This window comes from Cloeon dipterum, chromosome 3 (genome assembly GCF_949628265.1).
Source record: "Cloeon dipterum chromosome 3, ieCloDipt1.1, whole genome shotgun sequence".
NCBI classification, from domain to species: Eukaryota; Metazoa; Arthropoda; class Insecta; order Ephemeroptera; family Baetidae; genus Cloeon; species Cloeon dipterum.
This window is the reverse complement of record NC_088788.1, coordinates 19,937,909-19,949,408: the sequence shown is the minus strand read 5'-3', so window position 1 is coordinate 19,949,408 and position 11,500 is coordinate 19,937,909.

The window sequence follows — 11,500 nt, the reverse complement described above, 5'->3', positions numbered from 1 at the left end:
AAACCTTTTATAGTTAAATTGCACTGTAATAAATTTGAATTAAAGGACAAATTTAAACCAGGTTATCGTGTTAATATGTATACGATGAAATGGCCTCCAAAGCTTGTACGTGTCCTTTTTGAACTGCATAAGCCCACCTGCTTCTAGTGAATTTCGTAATAATTAATTTCAACTTAAACATTAATTTAAGTTTTTGAAGATTTAAAAAAATTAAATATCAAGATGAATTAAGTGACAAATTGTCCAAAGACCTTGTTGTCTCGAGCCTCACGCAGATGGATTAAATAGCATAGAGAATAACCGGAATCTGACACGAAATCATTATAGCCGTGTAAATTTTCAAACTGTTACGGACTTGTTCTCATTGATTGAAAGTTCAGATTTTATTTTTCTCGACATGTTTCGAGTCCAACTGGCTCCCTATTCTTGAAAATATATATACATTTTCTCAACGTGTACAGGAAAAGATCAACTTTCAATCAACTAGGAGAAATCTGATTATTTGAATTATTTAAATTTAGACATTGCCAATTTCATCGAAAAATGCAGCATTATAGCCATTTTTCCATAAACGATTTTTGTTCGGAACTTTGCATTGTGCCGAAGAAAAAATCTGCTATGAGAAAAATAAGATTTGCAGCAGTGTAAGACAGCAGTGCTCACTTTTTGAATATCGCACAAACTTTGCAGCTACTTTTTACGAAATTCACAGTGCCACAACTGCTAAGGATTTTCTGGACGTTATTTGCAATGTAATTTCTCGAATAAGACCGAATTTATTATGCAGAGCAATAAATATGATTTTTAAAAAAAAACTCATTTAATCAAAAAAAAGTCATGAGGTGAAGCTACCATACAATAAATTTGAGAAAATTATATAAGTAGTTGATTGTGAGATAGTCTCTAGTAACTGAATTCGCCGTGTTTCATTCAATCCCCTAATTTTTATTTTGGACTTACATCCTAAATTGTTAATCGCCCTATTCAACAGAGCCAAACAAAGGCCCAGAAAAATGGAATTCCATCCACTAGAAAATGCCTTTGCTCCAAAAAGCGTTTTGGGTCTCTGACTGCAAGAGCGGTCTATATATTCTGCTTCTCTCGGTTCTAAGATAGCGATCGTCTCCCATTTTCCTCAAGACGGCCTTTTCCAGGAGAGAACGCGATTGTTGTTCTTTTTGCCCACGCAGAAGGGCGTGCGTGAGAGCAAACTTGTATATTTTTCCAGGGCTGGCAGCGGAGAATGAGGGAGAGAGCATTCGCAGACGTGGGAAATTTCCTGCGAAAATAAACAGTGGTGTGGGCCGCAGGAGGAAAAGCCCAGTCGTGAATATTTGGCCAGTGCATGTGCGCGCGGGAGGGAAGCAGCCGGGCCATTATTATTATTATTTTCCATCTGCCGCGCCACCAGTGTGTACTGGTTATTGGCAGTGTTTTGATACGCGGCTCCAGCGTAATGGAATTTGGTGGCTGGCATATTGGAAGTCAATATTATCTCGCCTGCTCCGGCTCCCTCAACACTCCTTGGAATTAAATTTAGCTTATTGAATATTGATGGTCCTCGAGTTGCCGCCCACCCGAGCATTGCTCGTTTCCCGCCTCGCGCGCGCTTCACTCGATGCGCAATTGATGCCCTCGCGCGAGCGTTTGTTTCCAATGGATCGCGAGAGATTTATGGTGGCGCAGCCCGCTATCGCAGCCACGTCGGCACTCGCAATTTTTCAATCGTATCGGCGAATCAAAAAAACCTCGAATATCGTCGTGTCTGCGAATCGTGACAGAAATCCATTTGTATTTCAAAATTAGGTCTTGTACCAAATAAGAAACTGAATGTGCTTCAGTGAACCGATTTTGCGAAAGAATTTAAACAAAACTTATGGGGGGTTAAATTTTCACAGTAGCTTCATCTGCACTGCTTAAAGTGAACGACCAGAAATCTTAATCTGTCTCCTTAAATGCACACAGTATTCTCTATTCCATTTTTTAAAAAAATGAACATAAAAAATTGAATAAATATTTTTAAAATATAAGGAGGATAAGATCATTTCAATACCTTTTACAGTCCAAATAGAATAACAATACTATTTGTCAGTAAGGGTTTTACTTAAAAAAAATACTTTTTTAAATTTTATTTTTTGAATGAACGTCGCAAAAAATATTATGTACTTTATCTTCGCATAGTTACTATCATTATTAATCACCATACTCGTTGTTTATTGTGCTCCTCAAATTAAAAGTTATTTTTCTTTAAGAATTCCATTGGGAAAAGAAGCGAGATCAACAATTGTGCTTGTTTGAGCAATTCCTCCGCGCGTACAGAATATACAGTACATACAATGCATACGTACACGGCACGTAGTGGTTGTTGTTTCTCACAAGCAAGCACCCGCACTGCTCAGAGATAAAAGTGAAAACTTCAAATCCTTTCTCCGCACTCGAGCTGGAGAAAACCAGCTAGCCTGCTCTATCTTATTTCTCTATTTCAGGCACACATCGCATAACACGCGCGCACTTAGCGCTGAAAAGAAGAGCGAATGCTGGTTTCCTTTTATTGCTGACGCTTTTTCTATCGGCTCTTCCCGCTCTCTCTCACTCTCTCGTTCAAAGCATTTCTCTTGACATCAACAGTCAACTTCGCAGCTCAAATGAAATTATTGAGGTCCAGAAGGGTGCTGACTGCTGACGCCTTCACCCTTTTCAGCTCTCTGCCTTCGATTTGCTGCATCGATTAATTAACTTTTTTGTGTGTTTAAAAGGAATTTTCCAGTCATTGAATTAAAGGCCATTTTTAACAGAGCACTCTGCCTCTGGGTGAGCGAGAGAGAGCACCGCCTTTTAATTGAATTTCACTCTGGCCATTCAATCCAATACATCTCCTCGCCTCTAGATTTTTTTTTCAATTAACTTGCGTGGAGCAGCTTTTCATTTGCAACGTTGTAATAATAAAAGAGTTTTCAGTCAGCAGCCTGGTTGAGTAAAATGGTAATTTGTCTTTGAAGCTTTTGGGACCTTTTTTCCTCTTAACACGGGTTCAGCATTTTGCCACAATTTCGCAAATGAAAAGCTTAAAATGAAAGCCCTGCTGGCTACCGAGCAGCTTTCACGCCACAGCTGAAAGCAACAACTTGTTTGAATATTTCCGTGAATCACTTCTATTCACGCTTCAGAACAAATTTATTGCCCGCTCTCGCATGAGTTTCAAGTTAGTTCATTTTTCCATGCCGCACTCAGTCTGTGGCAGACAGTCTGCGGCGAATGAAAATTTCATGGGCGCGCGTCACGCCGACGGTTTCAAGTGCAGAGAAGAAGTGTTTATGCATGATTATTGCAGACGACGAAGGCGAGCGCTCTGTAGACCCGCATTGCACAGCTCATCTTAAACTAATTAGCAAGGGCGGCTGCCCTCGCCCTGCTCTCCCTCCATCCCCGTCTCGCGAGGCGGCGGTATAACATTATCGCATATAATGGTGATGAACCTGTTCATGTGACAACTGCAGTGTCTGCGCGGCCAGCCTTTCATATATTCAATGTGCACAGACCTCTTGATCTCTTCCGCTTTCTGAACATGCTGCTGTGAAAGCGTGTGTAATTAAGTTCTAATTAATTTTGCTAATGACCTACTCCACAATCAAACTCGGCATGTCTCAATTTGCGGTAAGGTGAATATTTCGCCGAGTTTTGGTTTTGTATAGCTGACGCGGTTCGAATAAGTTGATTATCAAAGTCTAGAACTCTTCTCTGTTGCGATCGTATGATGCAAAATTCAGCCATTCATTTGTGGGACATAATTACCTTTCTATATTCAAAACCTGATACGTATGCTTGAAGTATTACTTGGAATATAATTGTCTGAATCGAAACTGTGAACCAAGTTTGTGCACAAACTGCATTTGATTAACTTAGTGTGGTTTAAACTGTGGCATAGCATTTCCAGACATTGAATGCTCTCGATTTTGTAACGTATAGAACCAAACAACTGAATAAAACTGTGTAAAATATCGCACATGGTAAAAGGTAGAATCATATCAAATCCGATAAATCCTTTCAAAAGCTTTCATACTGGAAATTTATAGTGAGGCAGTAAATTGTAGCTTATATTGGTTTTAGATTTATCGCACTTAATATCAGGAAGACATAGTAATGCAGTATGCGGTTTCACAGTAGCTAGAAAAGAACAACTGTGCTTGAATATTACGAATGATCATTTATTAGAACACCAGGTTCGTGCACAACTGTATAATGAATGAATTTAATTGGTTGAGTCACAGGCACAACAATTTTGGATGCTTTCTTAAATGATTTGAAATTGAATTTCCAATTTATGATAGAACAAGAAATAATGGTAATATGACAAGTTACATGACGCAAGAGGATGAAGCCTCGTGATGTTATTTTTTGCACAGCTAGAAAATTTCACTATTTTTAGATCATGCATTTTTTAAGAATACATTACAATAATTTTAAGTTATACCACAGTTTCTCACTTTCAATTAACAATAATTGAGATTGACAAGTATCTTGTGCCAGTTATATAAAGGCAATTTGTGCATTGGTTTTACATATTAAAATACAATCAATCATAACGGTAAGTTCTATTTGTGTCTGCAATTGATGTTAATAAAAGAGAAGAAGAAACAGTTGTTGCGATTGAGGTTTAAGTGTCCTTTCGTGAGAAGCGCGGGCGGAAAAATCACTCCCATGGCGCGGTTGCTATTGATTTAATTTGCTGATGGTTTTTTCGATAAGCCGGCGAAATAAAGGGAATTCAGAGAGAGAGAGAGAGAGAGAGAGAGAGAGAGAGAGAGAGAGAGAGAGAGAGAGAGAGAGAGAGAGAGAGAGAGAGAGAGAGAGAGAGAGAGAGAGAGAGAGAGAGAGGCGAGGGCGCGCTCCCGGGGCCGCCTGGCTTTACCAAGTGAATAAGCAATTATTGACGCGTAGTCTAATCAGCCATGCAGAAAAGCCAGGAAATTATGCTGACAATCAGAGGACGTGGAAAGTGTAAATCACAAGCCAGTCATTTTTTAGGCGCAAACTCCAATTTTCTAATGGAAAAGCCATTTGCTTTCACCAGCGCTAATGTAATGGAAAGCTACGCGGCCCTGAATAATTTTTATGTTTGTCACGCAGCTATTTGCCGGCGTGGAAGTGAAGTTTGCAAAGCACACAACCAGAGCTAAATTTAATTCCGCACGCCGCTTTATAAATTCTGCGCCCGCGGAACTTTTGTTTTCAAAACCCACGCGCCCAACCGGCAATTCAACAAAATGCGAGCTGTGCGCGCGGATTGCCGCTCTGAAATCCTGTTAGCCAAACATAAATACAATTTGCATTGAACACTGCCGGAGCACTTTCATTTCAAGTTAATTTGATTAGAATCTGGTTAAAAATTTCCACCTTGAAATTCCTTGGGTTTTCCTGCCAACGTGAAATGAGCGAACAATAATTTACCATACCAGTAAAGCATTTATCTTCGTAATATATGATTTATGTTATGATATCCAGTTTAAAGTCTCACAGACAGCTGGAATAAAATATCAAATATGAAGTGTAACAAAAAGCTAAATTTTAATTTCATTTTTTCTCTCAGAAATAATCTGTATATATAGCATTTGCAAAACCGTCAACTCAATATCTAAATAAACGAAGAAATTTGAGTTGAATTTAGCTCAATTTGTCATTCCTGAGCAATCTCACGTTCCCTATACACTCGGTGTTTATTGTGATTTCTGCAAAATTAATTAGCAGTGGCTTGTGAAATTTCACCAGTAGCAATTTAACCGAGCGCGCATGATGAATGGAGCAGCTTCTCTAATACTCTACATTCCACTCTGATCAATTATAAACACGTGTGGTTTTTCACGTGAACAAGCACAAACTATTACCCTTTCATCAGCAACTTTTGCCATTACCGAAGCACTTTTCGTTTGATGTGAGTTGCGGGTTCTTGAAGGCGCTCGGAGCGTCATTATCTCCGTCGCGAGAGACATGAATAGTGCGAGAAGGATCATCTCAGATCGCTGCATCAAATAATCTTCATCGCATATTTTATACCAGGGCGAAACTCTACACACAGGAACGACGCGCGAGAGAGCAGTGGCACGAGAGAGAGAGAGAGAGAGAGAGAGAGAGCTGCTCCACAGCGTATAGATCTTGCATTATACAGAGCAGCACCTGTTAGATTCCCATATAAGCGTTTCATGCGAAAATAAATTTCTAAAGCGTCATAAAAGGAATACTTATTTTCTGCAAATAAGCGCAGCGAATTTTTCAGCTCTTTTTAAAGGCCGCATTCCTTTTGTGCTGCAGCACGTGCCGCTGAACTGAGAGGAGCTGAATCGGAGCTTTCACTCTTTTGCAAGAGATGAGTTGGCTGTACAAACTGAATAAAAACACTTAAACATATATTCTGAATAGACATGCCATTATTAGAGCAATGCGTTACCTTAGCAACAGATTCCACTTATTGTGTAGAAGGAAAGTAGGAGTAAAATCAATAATTATTCATATTTATATGCCTGCTTAGATGATGGGAAGAAACACATACCTTAAGTTCTTGCAAATGATAACATCATTAAAAATAGTTTTTACACGTATACGGAGAGTTAGATCAACATTAAAAGTGTATGCTTTGCGTGCACCTGCAATATGAGAATCCGAGCTTTGTTTGGGGGTCGATTGCGGGCTGATTTACACCTATATGTTATTCTCTTGCAGTGCAATGACGAGTCCATTCGGATTTGGGAGAGTTGCGAAAGTAGTCCAACTCGCTACTTGCTGGTTTGCACATTTACAGCATGCGTGGATAAATTTCACGGGACAAATGTCTAGCGTTAAAAATAAACGTGGGGGGCAGTAACATTTGCTGGTCCTTTTCTGGACTGAGCATCCTCCAATAATGGGGCCCGTGCGTCACTGTTATTCGTGCGCGATGCTATTGGGACACGGAGATTTTGAGGGAGGTCAACAATCTGAAAAGTACAACTCGCTGCTTTGGGTTTAATTTGCTTGCGATTATTAAAAAAAATAATAGACGTAACCGGATAGTTCAAAATATCTGCAAATGACCAGACTAGATTTCAAATTTAATAAAAACCATAAATATATTCAACAGTTTGTTACCTTAACAAAGAGCAATAAAAATGTGAAAAATGTGCAAACCCTTGCTATCAATTTTGAGTTCCGCAGCTGCGACTAATTCCGTCAGCAGAAATAACAAAACGGCTGTCATCCGTCTCAATCCATCAGGCGAGATTAAGCTAAAAGGGAGCATGGGTGCGGCAATTCATGGGCACGTGTAATGAGAATGAATAACGCATGCCGAGAGCAAGATGTTGACTCGTGCATAGTCTTAACTCGTGCTGAACATTAAGCAAGTTTAACAAGAAAGCAAAAAGGCGTGTCCCGCGAGGAAACAAGCAGCGCAGCAGGTACTTAATGCGAGACTGGCGCGTGTCGACTCTGCTCAAAGGATTAAATCGCTCTGCAGCAACGCGCGCGCGCGTTGCACGGATTTTAAAATGCATAATTTAACCACTCGAGTTGCGCCTCACTCCCAAAGCTTCAACTAATGTTGGTTTTTGCTAATGCAGACGAATAAACGGCGCTGTGTCATAACAAAGCCGTACCGCGCGCGCTCAAAGCGCTCTTTGCGCGTGCTTTGCATAAAACGGCTTTATTGAGTTATTGAATATAAATGGCATAACTATATGAATGATGAAGCAAAAAAGAGAATGTTATAAAATATAAACATAATTTCAATTACAGCTAGTGATTTGCAGAATCTTGTTTTTAGCGTAAAAGATTTATAGAGGCAAAAACTCTCTCTCATATCTTAGAAGTTAAGATTTGACTCTCAAACTGAATGGAAAAATCGAAATCAAATCTAAATGTTGTAGTATTTTAGACTTGAATTTCTTGAAAACGAAAATTTTTACTGAAACTTTCACAAACTCACACGCATATCGAGAATTATTTTGTATGTTTAAGAAATTACCTGAGGGCATGCTGTACCTTCTATGACGCAAAAGGCAATAAGCACAACTAGTGTCATATTCTCGCAAAAAGAATATCGAAAAAACTAGTTCACTATCTTTCAACAAAATTTAATTTTTTTAATTGTATTGAACACTTTGATGCATGATTGCTAAATTTATATTCTTTGAGCATCGCTTCTGTCAGAAAAGGGTCCGATTTTGACAAAATCCAATTAAAGCAATCTCGAAATCGAATCCGCTGCGTCGCTTCCGTCGCATTTAATGCCTTCTCTTGGCTGGCATTATCTAGTGCGATCAATTGCAGAGCAGACGCGCATATAACTCTTTAAGAATCCAATAGCCAGCACGTTCCTCCCTTTTATCTCCCTCGCCTTATGGCGGTCGGCAAGAAATATAGTATTTCGGCCTGCCCGGGGACCGATCGAGAAGAACCAAAATCAAAATAGTTTCGAGCACTCGCACCCTCCGGAACCCCTCAAGTTTAACGGAACTAGAGGAGATGCTCAAGTTGGTGCGCGCGAGAAGCATTTAAAGTCGAAACAGATCGGCGAGACAGAACGGCGAGAGAGGGTCTTTTATTTATTTGCAGTCTACTACTGGCCGACCAAACTTTAGTTGCACTTAATGCTGCGCCTTTGTCTCTCTCTCTCTCTCTCTCTCTCTCTCTCTCTCTCTCTCTCTCTCTCTCTCTCTCTCTCTCTCTCTCTCTCTCTCTCTCTCTCTCTCTCTCTCTCTCTCTCTCTCTCTCTCTCTCTCAGCAGCACAAATTAAAAGTTTGCGTCTTAGAGCTTCGCCTCCGCCTCTCGACTTGTCTTGCTAAGATCTATTCTTCTTGCAATCGCAACAAGATTAGGAAGTAAAATGTATATTTTAAAGATGTTCATGATAATTTAAATTTTACGCTCATTAAATAATAAATATTATGATCACTATTAAAACCTAATATATATGTTTTATTACATACCTTACAAAGTGTAAATAATAAACTATTCTTGAATTATTTGTTTAATGTTTTACGTGTTTTACTTAATAAATATTTGTAATAGAAAAATTTGCACAAAGTAAAGATTTTCCCCCAGTGCTGCGAGAGTAATTTAACTGTGCGTGCTGCGTGAAATAACAAGTTAACAGGCGAATTTGATTGTACTCTCTACTGGATGTGGTACAGCGGTGGCGAGGGCGCTGCCAATGATTGCATGCTGACCAATCCCACCACCACCCCTCGACTAGCCCCTCTGCGCAAAAAAAAATCTGGCAGTACTAAAACCTCTGAATTGATTATATTTTTTGCACTTATTGTGCATTGCATGATTTATTAATTGTTCTATTTGAATGACAATTTAATTAATATAATTGATCTGCCAAAAACTTTTGTTCAGTATTGAAATAAATAATAAATTTTCCTTATATGCGGTGCTTGACGAAACTGCCAGAAATGCGTTTCCATTGAATTTATAAACTGTGTAGTATACATATATTGAAATAGTTTAATCTGGTTAATAGTTGCAAAATTAATACTTTGAACTGTCGAAAATTTTTAATTATTAATTTCATAATAGCTCCTAGCTGTTTGGCAAAGAATTCACCAATTAAATGGTAATTTAACCAAGCTGTTGACTCGCATTATTGTTAAGCGCACGCTTTTGCGTGTACCTGCAACGTGAGAATCCGAGTGATGTTTGGGGGTCAAGTGCTGGCTGAATTTAGCCTATATTTAACTCTCTTGCATTGCAATAACGAGTTCATTCAAGTTTTGGAGGATTGCGAAAGCTGTCCGACTTCTTGCTAGTTTGATACTTTCCAGCATGCGTGAATTAATTTCACGGGACGAATGTCTAGAGTTTCCATCATAGACCTTGATGCGGGGGCAGAAACGCGAGCCGGTACTTTTCTGGACTGTGGCTTCTTCCGTTTGACCCGTGCACCTATATGTTATTGAAACACGGAGTTTTCACGAGTTTTTTGCTGTCAGAGGGTTGTTCCTCTTAAAATATATGAACCGATACAAAATCGGATAAAAAAACAACGCAGAAGTATGTACACAATACATATGTAGTTTAATATATTCAGAAATATAAAAAATATATTGCTACAGATATTAAGCGATTTTCTTAATCAAAATATGCTAAAGTGCAATCACTTTTTCAACCTAAAGAAAAAATATTAAAACATTTTCCATAAAGTGTTTTTTTTTAATTTGTGATGATTGTAATAATTTTCTGACATAAATTGCACGGAAATTAAATTTTCCGTCCTGAATTTCAGCGCATATGATAACGGTATGACAAAGATCCAATTAATAAAGTAGAGCAAGCTAGGAAGCTGGAAACCACCGAGAGCATATTATGGTCGAGCATGAACACGTCACGACCCAATTAATTCAAATTCATGCTCGCGTGCTCTGTGTCCCTTGACTTTACAACTCGGCTATTTCTCTCCAAGGGCATTAATGCAATTATACATTTTTCTGCTCTCCGTGCGTCCACCGAGTGTTAGAGGTTGAAGTTTTTCGCTGATGCTGCTGTAATGATCTAATTTTGCCGCCGCGCACAGAGCACCATCAGCACTCCAGGGGCCTCAGAGCCGAGCGCCGCACACACACTAACCTGCCGCCCGGCGCCGAGGAGAAGAGAAAAGGCGCAATTTTTACACATCCCCTGATAAGCCCCGAGTTTCGCACACGTTTTTGCTCTTCGGACACCTCTCTCTCTCTCTCTCTCTCTCTCTCTCTCTCTCTCGCTCCAACACTGCCGAAAAACGTATTCCGGCAATCAAAGATTAAGCCCACTGGAGGGTTCACATGACAGTCCCAATCCCGTGTAAAAAGTCGACGGCACACCGGCATGTGGAAATGAACAAGTTTAAAAAGTTGATGCGCGCCGCAGTTGCCGGAAATACGAATTACAGCAGCTGCAGAATGATGGTTTTCGGATAAAGACGAAAAACTTTTCTCCCCCGACTCCTGATTTAATTCAGCAAAGTTTGACGATTTCACCTGTGTGTGTTCCCTCGTCCCTCTTGCTTTGTTGTTCCGAGGGCAAGAAGGAAGAACAGCGAGCTGCACTTGCTCGCTCTCATCCAGCCTGGAGAAGAGTTTAATTTCGCGCCAAGTGCATTTGTCGACGGCGTGAGCTGGAATTTCGAAATTAAATCAGCGCTCGGAGGTGTTGGGAAATTTCTTAATATACTCAGCGCACCGAGCGTTCACCAGCTTAATCTCATTATGCAAATGAGCAACTTCAAAATTAAATAATCGATATTTTTGCTGGTTCTGGCCCGAAGCGCTTTCTTAACTCTACGCTGGATTTGCGCATGTTAAAATGCGCTATAATCCTTATTTATGGCTCTAAAATTACGTCTTAAATATGTTAGATACAATATCATTTATTTTGAAGATTTTTGCTGGGTAGAAACAGTATAATATTGAATTTACAAATACTTAATAAGAAGTTTTTAAATTACACTTCTTCAATATTATATCATTTCAATAGTAAAATTGTAAATCT